Source organism: Sorex fumeus, unplaced genomic scaffold, assembly GCF_029834395.1.
Source record: "Sorex fumeus unplaced genomic scaffold, SorFum_2.1 ptg000033l, whole genome shotgun sequence".
NCBI classification, from domain to species: domain Eukaryota; kingdom Metazoa; phylum Chordata; class Mammalia; order Eulipotyphla; family Soricidae; genus Sorex; species Sorex fumeus.
In genome coordinates this window covers 31,190,260-31,215,052 of record NW_026606090.1, presented here as the reverse complement: position 1 = coordinate 31,215,052, position 24,793 = coordinate 31,190,260, and the positions used below count along the sequence as shown (strand labels likewise).

At 41.8% G+C, this 24,793-nt stretch overlaps 1 pseudogene; it reads right to left on the bottom strand.

Moving 5' to 3' along the window:
- LOC130026024 (kinesin-like protein KIF18A) overlaps positions 1-22,418 on the bottom strand; it is a 60,502-nt pseudogene extending 38,084 nt beyond the window's left edge.
- Positions 22,419-24,793: the final 2,375 nt, after the last annotated feature.

Genomic DNA, 24,793 nt, shown 5'->3' with positions numbered 1-24,793 from the left:
AATAGTGGCAAACAAGGAATATTACAACAGTAGGAAGACAACACGAAACATCATACTTTGTCACCAGTAAGAGTTCTGTGGTCATCCCTACCTCTTGGATATTGTTTCCAAATTCCTCCCCTCTCACACTCTAGCTTCCTGCCAGGTGGCTGGGCTCCTTGCTTCTCTGCAGAAACTCCTCCTGCACTGGTCCTTCTCAAGGGCTGTGATCTGATTTTGCTCTCTTTCAGTGTAAAATTCAAATGTCCTGTCGCTTCATTATGCTGCCTCAGTAGGTTCTCAAGATCCTTTCCAGACTTGTCTTAACTCACACCCTCTCTGTCAAATGTGAGTGTGTATCAGCATCACCTGGGCGACTGGTTCAAACAAGATTCCAAGGACCCTACCCCAGAGCTCAGATCCAATGCGAATGCTGCTGCTGAAGTTCATTCAATGAGAATCGCTGCTTTAAAGACCTTTAGTGTGTTTCCCTAATGACAGAATCACCTACAAGCTCTCAGCTTCATCATCAACTGCATTGAAATGAAACCTAAGAAAGGTTTTCCCCTTTTCCGTAAAGTTCAGATAGATAGCTTGGTACTTCAACATCTGTCCATTCTGCATTATAGTCACCATCAACTGTCTGGTTCCTATCCACCACCATACCATTGGCCGCTCTGGCCCATTTGACCCATCCTTTCCCCTGCCTTTTCTCTTCTGGTGGCCATTCTGTTGCAAGAATCTAAAGATTTCCTTTCATTCATCCATTCATATTGTTTCTTCCAGAAAGAAGTGAGGCCATCTGGTATTTGGCTTTCTCCATATGATTTTTCTTAATCTAGCATAATGCCCTCAAGACCCATCAAGCTATTTATCACAAATGTCAAAGTTTAATCTTTTTTATAGTTGAGCATCATTCCATTGTGCTACACAACTGCTCCTTTAAGCACTCATTTATCAGTGGGCACTTAAGAGTCTCCTATGTTTTGGCTATTGTAAATAATGCTGCAATTAACATATGGATGCATATATCTTATTTAGAAAACAAAGTAAACTGAAACAAATTCTTAGATTTTGAGAACAAAAGGGTGATCACAGATGGGATGGAAAGCCAGATAAGAGGAGTCTTTTACCTGGTGGTGGACTTTGATACTCCTGTTTCTGCACTTAGGTAATGCTAGAGAGACAGTACAGAAATGGGATCAGACCCTGGTTGGTTTCGTGCAGGGCAAGCACCCTTTCAACTATAACTACTGCTCCAGCACCTCAATAACTGTGTTTAAACCAAAATTAAGAACTGAAATGGAGAAGAGTACATAAAGTAACTAGTAAACAATTACTGAAGGTGAGATCATGATCACGACCATCCTGCTGTTCGTCGATTGCCTGGAGCAGGCCCCAGTAACATCTCCTTCATTCTAGCCCTGAGATTTTTTAAAAAGTGCAATATTCAAGGCACTTTCAGGGTTAGGAGAATGAGACCCTAAGGCGAGATAATAAGAATTTTATAAGAAAAAGTAACCATGATAAATCAGTTAACCTAGCAATCAATAAAAATAGTCATAGTTAATATTGATCTAACCAAAATTTTGTTCTAATTTATTTGAAGAATATGAAAAAAATATGAAAATAGGGACTGGGATGATAGTGCAGTGAGTAGGGTGCTTGCCTTGCACATAGAAATCCCAGGTTCAATCCCTGGAATCACATATTATCTCCTGAGCATTGCTGGGTGTGACCTCAAAACAAAACAAAACAAAAAGAAATATGAAAATACTAATTTGATTTGGTTTGGTGTTTTTGTTTTTGTTTTCTTTGGGTTTGCTGTTGCTGTTGGGTTTTTGTTTATCTGTTTTTGTTTCAAGAACACACCCAGCATTGTTTAGAGTTACTCCTGGTCTGCACTGTGGAATTACTGCAAGCAGTGCTTGGAAGACAATACCAGGTTCCAGGAATCGAATCCAGGTCACCTATGGACAAGGCGAGCACCATATCTACTGTACAGCCCCCAAATTACAAATATCTGCTGTACAGCTCCCAAATTACAAATCTGAAAAAATATCGGCACTTTCATATTCAGAAAAACCTTATTGACCAGAACCAGAACATGAGATCATCCTAAATGTTCAGGTGACTAGATATAGAAGTGATGACATATATATTCTACTGATACTTGTCATGAGCTGGAGCGACAGCACAGTGGGTAAGGCGTTTGCCTTGCACGCGGCAGACATGGCTGACCTGGGTTCGATTCCTCTGCCCCTCTTGGAGAGCCAGGCTAGCTACCAAGAATATCTCGCCCACATGGCAAGCTCCCCATGATGTATTCAATATGCCAAAAACCAGTAACAAGTCTCACAATTTGTTGTTAACGTTACTGATGCCTGCTTGAGCAAATCGATGAACAATGGGAGGACAGTAATACTTGTTAGTAATTTTTTTAAGATAAGAACTACATTTAGCAATAATGAAGTTATGAGAGCACTAGTAATCATAAATGTACTTTATAGAGGTCACCGTCACGGTCCTCCTCCCGTTGTTCATCAATTTGCTCGAGCGGGCCCAGTAAAGTGTCCATTGGAGACTTTGTTGTTACTGTGTCTGGCATATCAAACACGTCACGGGTAGCTTGCCAGGCTCTGCCGTGTGGGCGAGATATTCTTGGTAGCTTGCCGGGCTCTCCAAGAGGGGCAGAGGAATCGAACTCAGGTTGGCCATGTTGGCCGCTTGTAAGGCAAACGCCCTACCGCTGTGCTATCGTTCCAGCCTCTACCTCTATAGAGGTTTAAAAAAAAAATATTTCAAACTCACAACGCAGCTGGTTGGACGTAGCCACAGCTCACGAGGGAAGCCTGGGCGGCCCAGGGAGGTGCTGTGTAGTTGCAAGTTTCCCTGCAGTCTTGGATGGTCTGATTTCTTAAAACTGTGCACAGATAGTTTGCAATTGTTTAAATAAAAATCACTCATAATTAAAAAAAAAAAACACCCAGTTAAAAAATACTGATTTAACTCTCTTAAACCTTTTTTAATGCACCATGATTTACAAGGTTATTCATAGTTGAATTTTGAACATGCAATATTGCAGCACCAATTACACCACCAGCGTCAACCTCCTTCCACCAGTGTTCCTGGGTACCCTCCCATCCCCCCACCCCTAGCCTTTCGGAGATGGTTGTTAAAATTTGGGTCTCTTGATTTCAGTGTTGTTGACTCTGTGGTTTGGATATTTGGCTTATCCACCATCCCTTAACCCCACCTTTGTACCTTAATCCACTGCCTTAACCCCCATTGCTTCTCATCTGTCGCTTCTCTTAACTCTTTTTAATATTTATATTCTTTCCACAAAGAATTGTAGTTGATGACTATATGTACATGGGCTGTAGATATAGCACAGCGGGTTGGGCGTTTGCCTTGCATACAGCCCACCTGGGTTCGATTCCTCTGTCCCTCTAAGAGAGCCCGGCAAGCTACCAAGAGTATTTCGCCTGTATGGCAGAGCCTGGCAAGCTCCCCGTGGTGTACTCGATATGCCAAAAACAGTAACAAGTCTCACAATGGAGACAGGAGGACAGTGCTACAGTGCCACAGGCTACATGTACATAACCATATATTTATATACATATGTATAGAGAGAGCTAAAAAGTAAATACAAATATAGAAGGAAATCAAGCAGAAAAAAAATCACATGATTACCAGAGTCACAGAAACTTATCACTCTATTGTCCCCCCCTTAGAATTGTGGGAGATTGGTTTAATTTTGCTTTGTTTTATAGGGAGGAGACGGCTGTAACTCTTTTCAAACGTTAAAAAGGTGTCCTCTTACTTTGAAAAACTGGAAACCACTGAACCAGAAAATTGTTTCTGACTCACAATTTCGAGCTCATCTACTTTTCAAAAGTGAATCTATCTCGTTAATGTTCACACCTCAGCTCTGCTTCTCCCAAAAGAAAACCAAACCAAATCAAGGCAGTTATTTTTCCTGTACACCTGCGGGTGTTTTCTGTTAATAAATACACTTGTATACAGAAGTGGAATGTCTCTGCTAAGACCACTGATCCCATGTGAATTTCTGTAAATGGAAATATCTGAGACTCTATTCCTCAGAGGAATGATCATTTTCACACCTGGTATACTTTCTTCTTGTCTAAATAATAGATGTATATGCTTAGGAAACTGGTCAGGATTGTGTGTGTGTGTGTGTGTGTGTGTGTGTGTGTGTGTGTGTGTGTGTGTGTATGTTACCTGGGTCACCACCAGAGACCTGGGCCAGCTAATCTGAGGATGTGCTGATGCTATGGGTCCAGAGGTGCCAGGGACCCTAAGGCCTGGCCCCTCCCCAGCCCCGCCCCATGCTCAGGGGCTTCCAAGCCTCCATCCTGGCGGAAAGGAGACATGTGGGGTCAGGTTCAAAGTCCTCTCAGGCCCAGTTTAAGAATTTTTTAAATAATATTCAATTACCAGGATACTATTAGCTCTAAAGTGTCAGTGTTTTCAGCACCCAAAAGGAGAGAGAGAACAAAAGGGAACTCCCTGCCACAGGGATGTTGTGGGATGAGGGGGTGGGGGTGGGGTGGGAGGGATATTGGGAGCATTGGAGGTGGGGAATTGGCACTGGTGGAGGGATGGGTACCCAATCATTTTATAACTGAAACCTAAGCATAAAAATTTGTAAGTCTACAACATGGTGTCTCACTAATAAAAATTTTTTAAAAATACACAAAATAAATTATTTAGGGTCTGCTATTGGGGCAGGCTTGGGTGGTGGTTGGAAAAATTTGGATTAATAGTGGAGGGAAGGTTTAATGTTTGTGGGATATTGAATGTAATAAATTATTGTGGACAACGTTATAAAAATAAAATTAAATTAAAAACCAAAAAAAAAAGTGTTAGTGTTTCGGTTCTTTGTACTTTCTCACATTCGCATTAATTGAACTAGAAGCTGAATCAACTGAGAACAGTCCAGTCATGAATTTAAATAAGAAAATGCTTGGATTTTTATTGGCATTGTTGTTCTGTTGCTTTATTTTTCCAACACATGTTTCTTTATAAATAGCTATAACTTAATAGCTTGCTCATAGAACATTCACCAAAATATTAAGTATAAGCCTTAAAAAATTGTAGGGACCAAAGTGATAATACAGCAGGAAGGGTGTTTGCCTTGCATGTGGCTGACCCAGGTTCAATCCTCAGCATCATATATGGTCCCCCAGTCCGCCAAGAGTGATCCCCGAGTGCAGGCCCTCCCATTGATCGTCGATTTGCTCCAGCGGGCCCAGTAACGTCTCCATTGGAGATTTTGTTGTTACTGTGTCTGGCATATCGAATACTCTCGGTAGCTTGCCGGGCTCTCCGAGAGGGGCGGAGGAATCGAACTCGGGTCGGCCATGTTGGCCGCTTGTAAGGCGAACGCCCTACCCGCTGTGCTATCGCTCCAGCCCTGAGTGCAGAGCCAGGAGTAAACCGTGAGCGCCAACCCAAAGCACCACCAGGAGAAAAAAGCAAGCAAACAGACAAAAGTGGAAACACATTCACTGAAAGAAAAGCATTTGGAAGTGCATGTCAGGAGTTTTTGATACCAGTGTATATTCAAGCAGTTATCTGAATACTGTCAAGCAGATGTCTAAATACTGGCCTCTGAGCATCTGGCCCAGGGTGATAGTGAGGACATATATTTTGCATATTTTGAAATAGTTTTTAACCCAAAATAGAGCCGTTCCTTCCCAGGAGGCTTGTCTGCACACTAAGATTTAAATAACTTTTGTGTCCCCTTAATATCCCCTTACCTAGAGGTCCAGTACATCCAGTACTGAGAGCTCAATACTTATTTCCTTGTACCATCTCATCCCAAGCAAGGCTGACTTTGTGATCTCAGCTAATTGCATAGTTTGTTTGTCCTTTCTTCATTCCTTGTTCTTTCTCCTACACAAACCTGCCTTCCACTTTATTTTTTCATTCTCTGAAAAGCAGACCATCCAACACTATAAAGTGTTAACATCTGTATCACCTGGATTGTCTTCTTTGATTAATTTTTAACAGTTATCCACATCTCAGAGGCTGTACTTAAAGTGGAGAAGAGATATTCAGCCACTGACTGAGAGAGTCTGTGAGCACAGAAAATCCCAAAAACTGAGGCCCAAAGAAATGGAATGTTTCAAGTTCATGTCAAGGAAAATTGCCAAAGGCAGAGAGGCAGGAAGAAATGAAGAAACTCTGTTCCCCTGCAAAACAAGGAAGTTTCCGAGTATTTTTTTGTGAAGGGGATCACAGAAAATGAACCACTTTGGCATGATTTTTGGTTAAATCCATTTTTGTGGATCATCCTGAGCTAAAAACATTAAAGACATAGCTGACTCAGAGGAGTTTTCTACGTCTACCTTAACTGCCAAAAAAGAACTCAGACAGCAGGCTTGTGCTGAAAGAGAACCTTATCAGAGATAACTATTTGATCTGGAAGGTTATTTGCACAACATGGTACCTGATTGCCAAACCTAGCCTCCTCAAGAATCTTGTGAATTCCTCTCCTCCCAAACTCCCTTCTTTAGCTCAGGATGGTTAAAAAGACTCAATTGCCTGACTGCCTTTGAAACTCCTGTCTGTGTGGGGCTCCTGCACACAGATAATTGAATTTTTTTTCCTCCGGTTAATCTGTTTTTGACAATTTAATTATAGGACCGGTCAAAGAAGGCAAAAGGGCAGGTAGGGAAAATTTTCCACCCCTTCATGTGAGAAAAAAAAAGAAATGTCATTTCTTAAATTTGAAGAGAAGGAGGAGAAGGAGGAGGCGGAGGAGGAGGAGGAGGAGGAGGAGGAAGAGAAGAAAGAGGAGGAGGAGGAGGAGGAGGAGGAGAGGGAGGAGAGTAAGGGAGAGGAGGAATAAGAAGAAATTATCACTGTATCTGGCATATATATCAAGCACATTAAGAAATGATGTTGATGATCCTGTTCTGCATAATTGTGATACTTTCCATCAAAGCTAAATAGAGAACGAAAGTGAAGAGATAACTGCTCCTCGGTGGCAGTTATCTGTATGAGACAAAAGGAGAGCAGATGAGAGGAATGAAGGTTTTTGGACTCTTCTGCCAGATGACTTAATTTATCCTTAAAGGAAAAGGGTGGAATAGAATGTGTATTTGCTGGTATTCAAAACAGTCTTGCATCTTTTGTATAGAATTTTTTCTCCATTTCCCCCCAGTTTCTTAAAGCAGAACCAACAGGCAGAAGCTACAAATGTTCTTAGTGAAACACCATGAGGTACAGTTGTAGACTTACAAATTTTTGTGCTTGGGTTTCAGTTATACAATGATCGAGTACCCATCCCTCCAACAGTGCCCATTTTCCACCAGCACGGGTCCCAGCATCTCTCCCACTCCCCATCCCCTCCATCCCACCCTGCTTCTGTGGCAGGGCATTCCCTTTTGTTCTCTCTCTCTCTCTCCTTTTGGGTACTGTGGTTTGCAAAAGAGGCATTGAGTGGCAATCCTGTTCGGTCTATAGTCTATTTTCAGCATGCATCTCCCATGTGACCAGGTTGATGTCCCAAAAGTTTATGCCATTATACTTTGAACTGATTGGCAAATCATAGTGTTGCCTGTTTTACATTCTAGCCAGTTTTATTATATTATACAAGAAGATCTGATTGACATTAAAAGTTTCATCATCTCTAAAACAGCAAATTAGCTCCCACTCTTCCTTGAAACTTCTACCTTTACTTTCCTCTTTCACTTGATTTCTTCATTTCCAATCAGTATAAATTAATATTCTCCAAAGTGAATAAGTATACTTCCATTCAAAATCCTACAGTCAGTGTAAATATATAAATTAATGGAAAATGTGAACAAGATTGTTTTTAAAAATCATAACATAGGGGCTGGAGCGATAGCACAGTGGGTAGGGCGTTTGCCTTGCACACAGCCAACATGACCGACACAGGCTCGATTCCCAGCACCCCATATGGTCCCCTGAGCACCACCAGGAGCAAATCCTGAGTGCATGAGCCAGGAGTAATCCCTGAGCATCACCAGGTGTGACCCAAAAAGCAAAAAAAATAAAATAAAATAAATCATAACATAAATAGTAAACTAATCGAACTACAATTAACAGAGCATTCTCTCTCATTCTCTCTTTCATTACCTCATCTTTTGTTACTAAGGAATTAATAAAGTAACCAAAGGGAGTATCCCATCTCTTTCCTTCTCTCCCCTGTAGCTGATTCACATTCTATTTTTCTGAGACCTAAAAGATTTTGTAGGGTTTCCCTTATTACTAAGACATAGGCACAAACAACTGGGATAGAAATAAAGTGACCTTAGAAGTCACACCTGCATGCCTTTCTGAAAAATTTCTCTAACACTCATTAAGAAAATGTTTTCTCTGTAATTGTTCTCCGAGATGACTAGAAGTTCTAAAACTTTAATAACAAGAGGGAAATTGTCCATTCTTGTATATTTTATACTGTATTAATACAAATTTGGGATTGAAGGAGTCTTAATTACCAGGGGGTCCAAGTCTTTACCTAGAGATTCAGAGAAAGGAATCCAGAGCAAGGTCAGTAGCCTACTCAAGATCTCCGCCAGTCAAGACTATATCTGAGAGCACCATCTCCGGAGTTGGCTCTGCTCATGCCCTTGCATCAGACAGATGCAGTGAGAGACACACATATTCTGTGTTTAGATGGAGACGAATTTCCAGAAATTAAAAGTGCAAGACTAAGAAAATTTAATTTTTAGAGACTTGAAATAATTAGTTTCCAAATATTTGGATCTAAATAAGTCAACTGTAGTGATAGTGTAAGTATGTATTTAAACATACTCATCATAACACATACACATGTGCATATACACGCATGTGTGTACACGTGCACACATACATCTCAGTATCCTATGAGGCCTGTTGACATCTGTGAAAATGCTTCTAAGTAGCAAGATAACAACATATTTGATAACGGATTGCTTTACCTTTAAGGATTGCTATATTTTCTTGTCACATGGGTGTAGTTAATTCAGTGTCTCTGGGGATATGGCAGGAAACTAATGCAAGCCTGCTAAAAATAGCACTTGAGAAACGGTATACTTCCTGTAGATCACAGTCCAAACCCTCTCTTTGTAGGTAGCTTCTTAAATTTCTCTTTTTAAAAATTTCCAGGATTTTTTAAACTATTGGTGTTGACTTGTATAGCCAAAAAATTAGCAATATATTATACTTCATTTCGACTTTAAGATGAAAAATAAATAACAGATACTGCCAAACAGTAATAAATCAGAGTGATAACAGTCACCTAACAATATTTAGTTCACATTGTTAGTGAAAAATATTATAGGGCATCGAAAACATCTCTAATCAATTATTTTCTCCTTGGCCATATTCACTCATGCACTTCCTTCTGACATTCAAAGTTGTCAACACTATAAACCTCATCTTATCTTGAAGAAAGATGCCTACACAAAGCTATTCCTTTAGGACAGTGAGTTTAAGAACTTAATTTTTTAAAAATAAGTATGCCCAAAAAGGGTAAGCTGCTTGTAATTAGAACTAATTATTTAATTAAATCATTAAGAAAGACCAAGAATGTGGCAGAGTGATTCCAGTAAAGGGCTTGCATGTGTAAAGCCCTGGATTCGGTCTCAGGCACCACAATGAACAAATGAATAAATAAATAAATCATAGAGACAGTGATACAGGGGTTTGCTGAGTCTGAAAACTTTAAACCTAGAGTTTCCAAAATAAAATGTAATATACTAAAACAATCACTAGCACTGTAGCACTGTCCTCCCGTTGCTCGTTGATTTGCTCGAGCAGGCAGCAGTAACATCTCCATTGTGAGACTTGTTACTGTTTTTGGCATATGGAATACACCACGGAGAGCTTGCCAGGCTCTGCTGTCCGGGCGAGATACTCTCAGTAGCTTTCCAGGAATCTCCAAGAGGGGCAAAAGAATCGAACCCAGGCCGGCCACATGCAAGGCAAACACCCTACCCGGTGTGCTATCGCTCCAGCAACCAGTTAACAGTTGTATAGACTAGGCAGTGATGAGAATAACAAATACTTTTAGGAAAAAAAATTTCCTTGGAAAACAGAAAAAAAATGTAATCACTATCTCAAAAACAACTTTATTTTGGAAAAATATGTCCTATAAGAAAAATATACTATGTAAGCAGGTGATGAAAGTCGAATAAGAGATTGCTGATTAAATCCTCAATGTCAGTGTTTCTCAAGCATTTTCTTTGCTTTTTTTTCCCTCCACACACAACCAGGGTCCCTCAGCAAGTGTTTTCTGATCATGGGCCCCTCCTAAACTTGTTCACTTCCTGTGGGCCTCTGTCTTACTGGTCACCCCCCTATTCTCATGCCATGTGCCCTCCACTTATGTAATTTCCACAAGCACTTCCCTTAGAATATTCTGGGGGCCCACAGGGGTACATAACTCCCTTGGTTGAGAAATATTGATCGAAAGTAAATTCCAGTAATAAACCAAACATTGGAAAGTCAAATCCATATTTTCTTAAATTTGAAGCACAAAGAGGAGTGCATGGAATGATGTGCATGGATGTATTTTATCAAGATAGTCTTAATGCCTCTGCACACAGGTATTTTGAGCACAATTTCCCTGACATTTAAGAAACTCCCTTGATTATTTAGGGTATTTCAAGGATTATTTTTCCCCTCTATAGTTCATTCCTGATACGGTGAATGAAAAGCCCATTATCAAGTCCATCCACAAAAAAAAAATACTTCTTGACATTACCACTGCAACATTTTTTCAGACTCAAAGGGACTAGTCTTGAGAGGAGGCAATGAACCAAGGTGTCTCACCATGAATTAGGGGAAAGAACAACTCAAACTGATTAGCCATGCAATATGATTACCTTCATACACATTATTTTGTACATGAACTAGAAACATTTTAGAGGTAATTCTACAGCTAAAAGAAAAGAATTTAAAATGAATCTTAGTTGAGAGTCTAGTATAATCAATTTTAAAGGAAATATTCTCTTACATTCACATGTGGGAGTTCTATCTCCTTGGCGTTTTCCTCTGGATTCATTCTTCCTTCCATTCTTCATTAGCTCAACTGAGCTCGTCAAAAATAAAATCACCATGAAAATTTTCCTCCCTTGTAATGAGCCCCACTGGGAAGCTTATGAATTAGCTCTTATGAGATTTCAAAAACTGCTCATCCCTGCCCTGAGAGACAAAATAGGTGAAAAAACGCCTCAGAATGAATATCTAGATGCCATTGGCTCAACCCTGGCTTCTGGTGGCATTGGGCAGAGTTAAGGGTCCTTACAATGAAGTGCCTACAAAGAGTAGTACAGATGACCAAAAACTTTGTATAAGAAAAACAAAAGAGAAAATAATTTCTTGATTGCACACACACACACACACACACACACACACACACACACACACACACGTGCCTGCACACCAATATATTTATTCTGCCATTTTTCAGAAGCCATCTTTTAGAAATTGTTCTTCAAACCCATTAAATAATTCCATCAGAATTTTAAAATACATGAAATTATAATGTATCATGGAGGAACTATATCTGCCACCTGATCTAGAGAAGGGGCATGGCATTTCTTCACTCAAATGGAGTTAGTGATTCTTAGTTACAAAACCCCAGGACACGGGTGTGGAGGAAAACTAAGAAATCTGCGGGCATGGTGCCAGCAAGTATGTATTCGGTGGCCCAGAGCTGCCTTCCTAGGCCTTACTATTTCAAAAACAGCTTCATTTAGGGAAAACGTGTCCTATAAGAAAAAATAGTATGTAAATAGGTGGTGAAAGTCAGTAAGAGATTGCTGCTTAAATCCTCAAAGTCAGTGTTTCTCAAGCATTTTCTTGACACACACAACCAGGGTCACTCAGCAAGTGTTTTCAGAAAGACAGGAGGAGGGAGAGGGGAACCACAGTGAAAATGACTCATGGCTCATTTAAAGCAGAGGTGCTAGCATACTTATAGAACATCTGGCGGGGGGGGGGGGGGGGGGGGGGGAAGGATGGGGGGATGCCTTGAGGTAAGAACATAGGTGTGATTGATCATTTACATAGCTAAAACATCTGGAAATTTACATAGATAAAACTAGAAAGTTTTCTTGGGCAGATTAACTCAAGGAGACACTCTGTCTTCCAGGAACATCTACACTGCTTTTATCTTTCCTTCTAGCTGTATATGCTATCAATAGTTGCAGTTGTTTGGATAAACACAGTAAGAGACAAATATCCCAACACTTAGTTCTCTGGGTTGGGAGCAAGCAAGGCTTTTAACTGTTCTTTGGGTTCTGAGAGCAAGCACAGATTTTACCGTAAATCCCAGACTAAGTCCTCAGGTCAGCTCAACTTGTCCTTCCCCATGGAGGTTCTGTTTCTTAGGTTGTAACGACTTGCATCAATACCATGCATTTGGCCAAAAACAGCAGTGAAGAAACCTGGCCAGTGGGCACCACAACACCCAGAGGATTCTCCGGGCCCCATACTGAGCTGATATCACCAGGAGGTCCCAAATGGGGTAGGTGCAGTCTCCCTGCCTTCTCCAGATGGAATTCTGGTGACCATGAGCCTCTACAAGCATGGTTCCGGTATGTGGGCACCAGGACTATTCTTCCTTCCGAACTGCATGAGGACGATGGGCCAGGCAGTTCCATCCCAGCTCCTAGTCAGCCCTTGATCCAGGAAGTCACACCCTCAACCTGCCCCCAGCTCCATCTTGCCACACACAGCCCTGAAGAAACCTGGCCAGCGGGCATCGAACACCTGGAGAATTCTCCAGGCCCCATACTGAGCTGATATCACCGGAAGGTCCCAGATGGGGTAGGTTCAGTCTCCCCTCCTTCTTCAGATGGAACCCGGCGACCAGGTGCTTCTACAAGCATGGCTCCTGTGTGTGGGCACCAGGACTATTCTACCAAAATACGCAGCCACATAAGCGGCCACGTGAACTTTCCTGATATGCAAAGTGAGCAATGGAAAGTAAATGACCTAGCATCTGTCCCTGGAAGGCAGGCTTGAATGGTGGTGGGAAAATTTGAGCAAAATATGATGCCCAACAGAAATGCATCTGGGCTGTGCATTAAACTGTGGTTCTATGCCGCCCTGGGAGGGGAAGGGTGTTTGTCCCTCCATCTTCCCTCCCTGTTTCTCCCTCTGGTGGTAGCAGCATGGGGGCTGCCATCTTTTAGAGCCTAATGGACTGCCAGGTATGAGACTACAGTGACGTGTCACACGGGGCCTTATGGGATGCAGGGTGGAACCGGCCCTGCTCCCCACCCTGACAAGGCCCTGAGTTGTCACCCACAAATGCCTCCTCTGGCTCCTGAATGACCATGATCCCAGAGGCACACAAACCAATCTCAGAACCTAGTGGCTTTTGGCAGTAATCTCTCTAGACTTATTGCTAAAATATCAGAAATGCAAAATCACGTGGCCGCAATAGCGGCTGCGCGACATCATATGCTCTTCATAATCCGCAATAGAAAACAAATTATCTAATGATAATTTGATAATTTTTGGCAGGTCTGAATATTAGGGAAATTCCAAATAACAATGGTGGGTCTTTTATCATAATATTGAATGTGATCAACGTAGAGAGAGAGTAAAGTGGAAATCTGCCACACAGGCAGGGGGAGGGGCAGGGGTATACTGAGGTTCTTGGTGGGGGAAAATGTACACTGGTGAAGAGATGGGTGTTTGATCATTGTATGACCTACTGAGACTTAAACTGAAAGGCTTTGTGACTCTTCTCACGGTGATTCAATAAATAATTTTTTTTAAATACCATGCATTTATATGCAGAGCTGCTAGCATACTTGAAATGGGACCATACTGTCCCATTTTAGTGATGGTGTAGCTTTGCCACTCGCACCAGGTCATCCCAGTCCCTTGGTGGGACATTCCTTTTGGGGTGATAGGAACTACAGAACCGAAGCCTGAGTCAAGTAATTATGATGGATGCCCAGGTGTTGGATAACATTGGGTTTTCCTTGCTCCTCCCACCAGGGATCTTATGCTTATTGAGTTACTCCCACAACAGTGCCCCTGAGGCACACCCAATTCCTTCAAGCGCTAATAATCCTATATTGCTTTTCTCTTTCCTTTACATCATTTGCATTGTTTAGCAATGTCTTTTTTGTATAGATACAGGAAGAGAGTTGATGCTATGTTTTTGTAACATGGAAGTTAATTGACCCCGAATAATATTTATTCCTGGGCATTTGTATTTACTTGACTTAAGCCTCAGTAGCCTTTAGTTCCTAGCACTACAAAAACAGGGACCCCATGGAGAGACTGGATGGACCCAGAACAAGCTGTAAGCTACCCTGCCATCAAAAGGAGACAAGCTAAACACCATAAATTTAAGAGCACGGTCATGGAACATACTCTGTCATGACCCAAAAAGAAGTAACTAAATAAGGACCCTGCTGGGGTTAGGAAAGATTAACCTGGCCTGAGGACTGGGGTCTGGAATATATAGTGAGATGTCCCCAGGAAGAGCCAAACTTTCACTGTATCACTGTCATCTGGTTGTTAGTAGATTTACTCAAGCAGGCGCCAGTAACGTCTCTATTCCTCCCAGCCCTGAGATTTTAGCAGCCTCTTATTACTAGTCTTTTCCTAACAATTGGAGGCTCTTTCAGGGTCAGGGGAATGAGACCTGTTGTCTTTAGTGGTTTTGGCATATCGAGTACGCCACGGGGAGCTTGCCAGGCTTTGCCTGTGTGGGCTGGATACTCTTGGTAGCTTGCCAGGCTCTCCGAGAGGCAACTATTGATATATTTCTCTCTATTATTTGTTGACTACTGTATGAACCCCATCAAATATGTATGGTGTGGCAATTATGGAAAATGGGTAGAAAGTGTTTTATAATGTGTCGCACGGCCGCTTTGCAGCCATGCAGTCTGGAAAGTGGCCTGGAGTGTGGCGGTGCTTGGGTAGTGGAGGTTGGCTGCTGGGGCTGGGTCCCTTGGGGTGGGGAGGGCTCTCACCTGCACCACTTTGGGGCACCCCAAGTGAAAACAGCCTGAGTAATCTATCAACAACCGGATGACAGCCTGGCGTGAAGGCTCTTACTGTGTTCATACAAAATGACTAGAAATATTAGAAGAAGTAAATTTACTATGATTGTTTAAATGGATTACTAGTGGAGGAAAGGAGAAAGCAATACACTCTAACTGGGTTCCCACCCTTGAGCAGACCTCCTAGTAATTCTCAAATGAGATTTTGTCCTTGAGTTAATCTCCTAGAACTTTCCCTGAATTAGTGGCTTTACCTCTGTTTGCTGTTACGACGACAATTTTCTTTTTTTTTTTTTCTTTTTGGGTCACACCCGGCAATGCTCAGGGGTTACTCCTGGCTCATGTACTCAGGAATTGCTCCTGGCGGTGCTCGGGGGACCATATGGGATGCTGGGAATCGAACCTGTGTCGGCCATGTTGGCTGCGTGTAAGGCAAACGCCTTGCCCGCTGTGCTATTGCTCCAGCCCCACGACGACAATTTTCAACCCCCACCCACGTGTATCCCACCCTTCATGATTGCTATATAACTATGCTGTAAGGGGAAAGAAGGAACTATGAGACTAGGACAAGACAAAGAAGGGAATAGAATGAAGGAGAGGACTTTGAGGTCTATGAGGAGACTAGGATAACGGAACTATATAACCAGCACTACAGCAACAATTGTGCTGTAAGGGAGAGATCAGACTACTCGGGGGAGGAGAGAGAAATAAGTTGACTACTGACCAGCCTGAGATCCTGTTCCTCTGTTCCCCAGTCCATTGTCAATCCTTCCATCACCATGGGCCAGGGAGGGGAACAGCTCTAAGCCACTGAAACCTCAGAGTCCCACACATGCGCCACCATGCTTTTTCTTTGGAAACTCACACCCAACCTGAACCATTCTTTTTACTCCTGAAATGTGGGAAAACGTTAATGACAGATCAGCACTGACATCCACCCTAGCACCAGCTGCTTCTGTCTGGTTCCATGGTGGAGTTAATATCCCGTTTGCCTTCCTAGGAGATGTGGCTCAAAAGTGAGGTGTGCGTCTTTTCTCTTTAGAAGGACAAGACCGGCAATGGCTTTGTGTTTGCATCAGGGGTGGTGAGCTCATGCCAGGACCCTCTCAGCATGAGGACGAGCTGAAATTCAGCAGGATGCGAAGGAGTGTTGGGCCAGCAGGAGGGCCGTCTGGTGGAGAACAGAGCATCCATGAGGACATCCCAGGCCTGATTTGGGAAGGTGGAACATGAATCTTAAAGTGTTTCTACTTCCATCCCCAGCATCTTAAAGGAATAATGAGTCTGGGCCCATTGTTTGCGATTCCTTTTCTTTTGCACCAAATTTCTGGGGTCTTCCAGGCTATGTGTATAAATGTCATTGTATGAATCCGAGAGTGAGAGTCAGCTCCAGCACTGCCTTTGAAGATGCAGCTGAAACGTCCCATGACTACCAATGGAAGGGCATCTGCTGGTGAGAATGCCATGGCATGGAATTGCTTTAGGATATGCCCCTAAACAGATTTCTTGCTATTTTTTTTTTTGCCTGACAGGGAGGGAGGAAGGAGGAGGAGACAATTAGACAAACCACATGGATAGGCATGAGTTTTCTTTTATTTTTCTTTTTAATAATTTTTTATTGAATATCTATGGGATGGGCCAAGTGATAGCATAGCGGGTAGAGTGTTTGCCTTGCACACAGCTGACCTGGGTTTGATTCCTCCGCCCCTCTTGGAGAGCCTAGCAAGCTACTGAGAGTGTCCCGCCCACACGACAAAGTTGGCCAGCTACCGGTGATGTACTTGACATGCCAAAAACAGTAACAACAAAGTCTCGCAATGGAGACGTTGCTGGTGCCTGCTCGAGAAAATTGATGAAAAACAGGACAGTGCATCTATGAGGTAGACCATTACAAAGCTGTTCATAATGTTCCAACACCCATGCCTCCACCAGTGTACATTTCCCACCACAATGTTCCCCATTTCTCTCCTGCCATCCCCCCTGACCCCTTAAAGCCTGTCTCTATGACAGTACTTTTCTTCTTCCTCTCTCTCCTTTTGTGCACTGTGGTTTGCAATACAGGTACTAATAGGTCATTGTGTTTATTCAGGGTGTTCAGTATTTTTATTGGGAAGGTAAGACTTGAATATCTTTTTAAATAGGGTGGCAGCTTTGGAGTGTGGACATGACTGCCTATGCTTCCAGTATAGGGAAGTGGGGAAAGGCTGCCCATCCCAACTCCAAGAAAGTCTGGAGATATCGGTCAGAAAACTCACATATTCAAATTTTCAGCAGGTTCATATCTCGGGAAGGTAGGGTCCATCCTTAGACGTAGAGCCTGGCTGGAGGTATTGCTGCGATTTTAAATTATGGGAGCAAGCGGCTGCCAGGGGCCCCCTGCATGGGTGGGCACCAGGCTGACCACCCCCCTCTGATTTATCCTGGTCTGTTCAGACTTGCATGGGTCAGAGATTAACTATAGCTTTAAATCTCTTTCAGATTTATTATGGATCTCTGAAGCACGGTCAATAAATGAGCATGTGTAGCTGAACCAGAGAAGGTCTGTGGGCGTGACACCCGCATACTTAACTTTTGGCTGTTTAATTTCTTGGGAAACATGGTCCTGAGTTGTTTGCGTCTTGTTGGATAACCCTAAGTGTTTTAGGCTTCATCAGTGAATTGCCTTTTCCTCCTCTTAGAGAAGCTTATCATGCCCTTGCTAGCATCCCTAATTTAGGTAAAGTTTATTTTTGACCGTTCCTTTGTATTTCACCTCTCATTGTCACAGTTCCCCAAATCAGTCTGGATTACTTGTAAGCCAAAACTTTCTGGTAATTCTGAACAGCTGACCTCATTCCCATCCCTCTTCACAAAGAGTCAAAGAACCTGGGAGGTTTAACCTGGGGGGCAAAACCAAACCTCGGCAAGATTAATCTCACCCTGAAATCACATTCTGATCAAATAGGCATACTAAAAACTAAAAAGTAAGATGCCCAAAACTAAAATGGTAGTTTTTTTAGAACTCATCTGACAGTTTGGAGTGGCATCAGAACCAGATACAAGGTAGAACCAGTGGAGGATTAGTCGCTTTCCTGCATAACAAGTGTTTTGGAAAGACCTGCTACTTCCCATGGGAGTCCAAGTCCCTTGATGTTTGGTAAGAGTAATCTGACCAAGCCATCAAGGTAAACAGAAGAAGAGGATGAAAAATACAAAGGAGTGAGATGACTGAATGCAGAAGTTAGCGATTATTTCAAGCAAAGGGAAGCTTCTCAGAGATTCACTGCTGAATTTATCTAGATAGTGACACAAAACTTAAATTTGAGGTAAAATTGGGTGAATGCCACTTCCAGAACTGGTGGAGCTGTGACTCCCTTCTAAAACTTTTCCCCCCTGTAATTAACAAGTGCATAAGCATGCCTACCATTTCTGGTACCATTTACTACCCAACAGGCACAGCAAATCCACGTCTAGAGAACCAGCAAAACAAGCATGCAGGCAGACAATTATGCTGCCCAGGGTGCAGTAGGAAAGAATTTAATGCTCTTGTAGAAGCATAATTATTATGGGACAAATCTAAAATTAGGATTTCTTTTAATAGTTTTTTACAAATATGCCCTGGCTATTTTTTATTTTATTTTTTTTTTTTTATTAGTGAAAAACCATGAGGTACAGTTATAGGCTTACAAATTTTGTGCTTGGGTTTCAGTTATACAATGATCAAGTCCCCATACCTCCACCAGTGCCCGTCATCCATCCCCATGGGTCCCAGCATCCCCCCCCCTCATCCCCCCCCCCCCCCCGTCCCATCCTGCCTCTGTGGCAGGGTATTCCCCCTTGTTCTCTCTCTCTTCTTTTGGGTACTGTGTTTTGCAAGAGAGGCTTTGAGTGGCAATCATGTTTGGTCTATCGACTACTTTTAGCATGCTTCTCCCACCCTGGGAGGGCCCTCACAACACCCTTCATTTGGTAATCTCTTCTCTATCTGAGCTTCCTTTTCACCTAGAGCCTGTGGCTGGCCTTCCATTCATGGGGCAAAATTCCTGGTACTAATCTCACCTGGCTATTTTTTAAATAAAATATTTTTTTAATTTCTCATTGGTTTACAATACTAGATAATTTTAGGAGTGCTGCTTCCTACGTGAGTACATCTCACCACATGTACCACCACATTTTCATGTTTTTCACCATCATTAAATTTATCTCCTCTGCCCATCCATCCCCCCTTTGTCAATATTAACCACTATATTTTCTTTAGATTCTAAGAGCTAATTTTATTGTTAATTGGCTTTAGTTATATTCCACATATGTGTGAAACCATTTCAACATGCATCGTTCACTGTCTATTTTGCTGAGAATTATTACTTCAAGGTCCATCTGCATGGTTATAAAAGTTTATGATTCATTAAAAAGTTTTTAGAGGGCCAGATGTGGCCCAAAATACCCTCCACCAAAAAAAAAGTGTTTGTCATTCTGTTAAGTTTAATTTATTATTATGTTATTCTGTTTGGACTAGAGCTGTTACTGATTGGATTCCACGAGATGTCAAAAGACCGCGTGGCCGCCCACCTACCAGATGGTCAGACTTCTTCAGATGGTCAAGATCATGAACGATCGGTTTGAGGCCCTTCATGTTCCCAGAGCGAACAGATGCCATTGGGCTACACTAGCACGCGACAGGGACAAATGGAGACGTTACTGGCGCCCGCTCGAGCAAATCGCCGACTAACGGGAAGTTAAGTGATTATTAAGTGATTATTTATATTCTGTTTACTTTAAGTTTAATTTATGTTAATAAATAATGTTACTCTGTTAAAACTTAATTTAAGTATATAAATTCAGGTTTTCATCTGTTTGAATCTTGTATATTTTAATTTATATACACCTGTGGTGATGGGGAGTACTATAAACTCTTAAATGTACAGACCTTCTGAAAGCCTAAACCTATCCTATAAGATACCACATAAGAAGTTGTTGGTAGTTTCCAGGGATCGAAAGATAACCTTGAAAGGAGGAAGTTCTTTCTTTAGGTGACTGGACAAAGATTTGTCCTTGAAGATCAGCCCATTCACCACTTTCAGTTGTCTACTAGAAAATAAGTCTACAAAGCAATGAATTTGTGTATTTAGTTTACTTCTATATATTTTGCAACTAAAGCAGCACTTGGAATACAGTGAATGCCCAGCAGCTCAGAACAGTCCAGATTCAGACTCCTACAGTAATACGCCTCTCCCTGACCCCCCCTCTCTTTCTCTCTCTCTTTTTTCTCTCTCTGTGAAACTTGGGCCTAAGGGTTACCTAATATCTGGTTACAATTTCTTTTATTATTATCTCTCATATTATTCAGTATTTCTCAATCCAGAAGAGAATAGCCTTCCCATTCCTTCACTTTTTCCATCATAAAGTGAAAATAGTTCCTCTTACCTTCCTCCACAGAGAGGATTGCTTTTAGGATTAAAATGTGCAGTATTCAAAAGTGTTTAGACTAATTCTTGACACATGCTAGAACCAAATGAATAGCTCTATATTTAATTACAGTAGTCTAGGTTCAAAACTTTAATTACATTTCTTGGGACTGAGAGAGCTCTGTTTCTTGTCTGTGTTTCTTGTGTTAGTTTTCTGTGTTTCTTGGGTTGGTTGTGTTAACTGAATACAATATTCGGTATTGGCAGATTGAGAAGACAGATATTCAAAATGATATATGGCTATTCATTTGATTTGCCTTTTCTTCCTCTTTTCACTCACATTTAACTATAAAAATATTCAAAAATATTAAAATGTTGAAGGAATTAAACTATAAATACTATGTTCCACCAACTAGAGTCTTTTGTTGCTATTATTTTATTTTAGTTTTGTCACAAATCTATCCATATATTCTTTTGTTGATACATGTGATTTTTTTAAATTTCAAAATAATTATAAATATTAGTAAAATTCAACTTAAATTCACATATGAATTATTCACTGGAATTAATCTTTTTACAGCTTTATGGTAAAATCTATTCTCTGAAATGCACAAATTCTAAGCTTACCATTTGACATGCTTTTAACACCCACGTAAAACTCTTAAAACTTTTTAAAAAACTCCTTTCAAACTAACAACATACAATAAGCAAATGTTTCTACCCACATAATTTATATCTTAGTTTTTTTGAGCAACAATATTTCCTAAAAGCAGAAATTCGTTTCTCTGTGTAATATATGAGGTTTACCAGTCTTGCAGACTTAAAGAATGGAATATTGACATACTATGTCAAACCCTGAAATTCTCTGAACAGTCATTGATTCACAAACACTCTTCTCCAGTCCAAGAGACAATTTCATTGGCAAATATTATAAAGAAAATGAAAGTATTTGTGGCAAATGTTTTGAATTTTTAAGTGATCAAAATTCTGTCCCCTTAAAATGTGTACAATTCCAGACTGCGGGTGCCCAGCAGCCACTGCCTGATTTGATTCATTCACTGGAAGATTCTGTGAATGTATTCACACTGGCACCTTCCAGGAACAATGATGGACTACTTGTAAATGGATCAAATCGGAATCTCTGTCCCATGGAAATAGGTGATGTTACAAAGGCCCCTTGAATGAGGCAAGATGGCACCCACCCCGGTTGAACCCCTAGAGCTCTCCCAAACCTGGCTCACCATCTCGCTCTGGATGACGCGCAACTCGGCACGCCAGGTATAGAATTCCACGTGTGATACCTGCTGGATTCCTTCTGGACATCACCGGCTGCTTTGTGGGATTAAGACAGAATGGCGTCGGTGGGGTGAAGAAAAGCCATGGTGACAGCAGCAGCATCACTGTCCCCCTAAGCTGGGCTGAGTCACAACACCACCGAGCATGAAGCAGTGACAGTGGCCTATGTGGTGACTTGTCCACTGCTGAATGCTGTCCTTGAACCACCGAGTGACTTGGGACTCAGCACAGGTTTTCGAGCTGGCATGGACCCTATGCAATGGGGTCTTGCTCTGCCAGACATTCAACAACCTTTGGGCGCACTTCATCCACCTCAAGGAGATCAACCTAAGGTTGCAGATGCCCCAGGCACTGCCAGGAGATGGAGACAGGTGCGTGTTTTCAGCATAAAAATTGCTGTAGCAGGCCGGTCACCAGGAGTTTGCATTCGGTAGACTGGGAACACCTGCAGGGATGATGAGAGATTGCCCCAAAAGCCTCCACCTTCCCTGCGCCCCCCCCTCAGCCCAGCAAGCTACTGAGTGTATCTAGCCCACACACAGAGCTTGGCAAGCCACCCATGACCTACCAAATATGCCAACAACAGTAGCTAACATGGGTCACATATACCTAATCCTGAAGAATTCTCCAGCTGAGTTGGGAAGAACGAGAGGGCTCGAACTAAGCAGACGGCACACAAGTCAATGGGCAGGAAGGTGCCCCTTGAGCAGCTGGCCAGCAAGGCGGCCCGCAAGAGTGCGCCAACCATGGGTGGCATACAGAAGCCACACCACTATGGGCCCAACACTGTGGACCTACACAAGATCCTCCAGCTGCTGTTCCAGTGGCTGGTGTGCGAGATCAGTAGGACTTCAAGACCCACGTGCACTCCCACAGCTCAGTCATCATGGTGTTGCAGGAGGTGTGCAAGGCCTACCTGGTGGGGCTCTTCGAGGACACCAACCTCTGAGCATTCCCCACCAAACGCGTCACCATTATGTCCAAGGACATCCAGCTGGTGTGCCACATCTGTGGAGAGAGGGCTTAAAGTTTATGATGCTAAAATCTCAGGGCTGGGACAAATGGAGATGCTCAAGTAAAATTGATGATTAATGGGATGACAGTGACAGTGAGAAAGGCCCCTATAACAAAAAGCAAAATTGATAAGGGATCAAGTTCACATATCTCTGGGTAAGTTCTGAGGGAGCAACTTGTTACACAACTTAAACCAACATTCTTAACAGCAAATTCAGTGGTATTCTGGAAGTGGACTCGAAGGCAAAAAACGTAAATAATATATAACCACTGAATAGAAAGAATATACTCAACCATTTGCTAAACAGGAAAATGTACTGACTTGAATTTTACTTATCTATTTATTTTACTTATTTACTTATATATGCTTTGTGTATGTGATCATAAAGTATCATCAATATTATTAATAATAATTACATAGACCAGCACAGGACTTGTAGGTAAACAGGAAAGCTACTATCACTTCTTCCCTGTCAAAGAAGTTACTAAGTTTCAAACCACTAATCAAAATGTAAAGGAGAGGGGCCAGAGCAATAGTACAGCTGGTAAGGTGTTTGCCTTGCACGCGGCCATCCTGGGTTTGGTCCTTGACATCCCATATGATCCCTCAAGCATTGCCAGGAGTGATTCCTGAGTGCAGAGCCAGGAGTAACCCCTGAACATCACTGGGTGTGATCAAAAAAGCGAAAAAGCAAGAAAAGAAAAAAAAAGTAAAGGAGAGAGAGTAAAAGAACAATAATAACAGCAACAACAACTAGACAACTGGGAGTTGATCTGGAGCATCAAAGGTCCAGGATGTTAGAGGAGACGAAATTCTCAGGGACTGTCTCTGGTACCATTTAGATTTTTATTTAACTCTCATTCCAAAGCTTTCTCAAGTCTTTGAGGAGGACTTAATCAGTGCCTAATCACTTCCTCCTCACTGCATGGTCCTTTGTAATGGAAGCATGACCAGAATTCCGTTTCTTTTTCCCCAGTTTCACTCCTTACCCATTTAAGGTGCATCTGATAACTTAGGAGAGTTAGCAAAATAATGTATTTGTGGAGCTGGAGTGATAGTACAGCGGGTAGGGCGTTTGCCTTGCATGCGGCCGACCCAGGTTCAATTCCCAGCATCCCATATGGTCCCCTGAGCATCGCCAGGAGTAATTCCTGAGTGCAGAGCCAGGAGTAACCCTTGTGCATCGCCAGGTATGATCCAAAAAGCAAAAAAAAAATGTATTTGTTGAGTCCATTTCACCCAAATTGGCAATATAAATGTTTTGGAAACACAGCTGGACACTGTTGGTGGCAGATATAGAAGAATAAATAAAGAGTTACCATGAATCTACTCTGTGTTTGGTTTGGTATCAACAGTTGGGCACCAGAGTCAAACTACCAAGAATTCAAACCTAGATTCCCATTTATTAAAGTTCTGGGATCCTGGGAAAGTTCCTCAATCTCTTGGAAACCCAAGCCTTCTTACTGTGAATTGAGAACAATAATTGTACTTATCTATTAGGATTATTATAAATATCAAAGAAATCAGTATTTATGAAGGTCTTAGAATGATATCTAATGATATGTAGTGAATGTTGCACGTGTGTGTGCTATAATAAAGTGCACTGAATAGCACCTCTGGACCCAGTTAGGAATTTAAATAATCACATATATAATTAGATGTTCTCATATTTCACTATTTGAACTATTAATGGAGCCAGATGAGAATGGGAAAGATGTGGGTTCTCACAAGCAGAATCTCACAACCTTCAGGGGAGCAGGATAAAAGAAAAGGGAGAGGGGAAAATAAAGTTTCTTTCATACCAAGTATGGTTTGATCTAGATAACATGAGTTTAACTCACTTTGTGTGCCTACATCAATGTATATTTTCTTGTAAACTGGTGATGTAAACTTGCAGTATCAATAAATACATACAGAACTATAAACGTATTTTATCTTCTTTATAATTTCTTCTATAATGTTTTCTTTTTTCCAACTGACTTTTACTTTATTGGAAGAATATAAACTAGGTATTCACTGTTATTGATAAGAATAGCAGAAAAGAGAAAAGTAGGAGTCCAGGAGCTGATGCAGCAGGTCGGGTGCTTGCTGAGAATGAGGTCAATCTA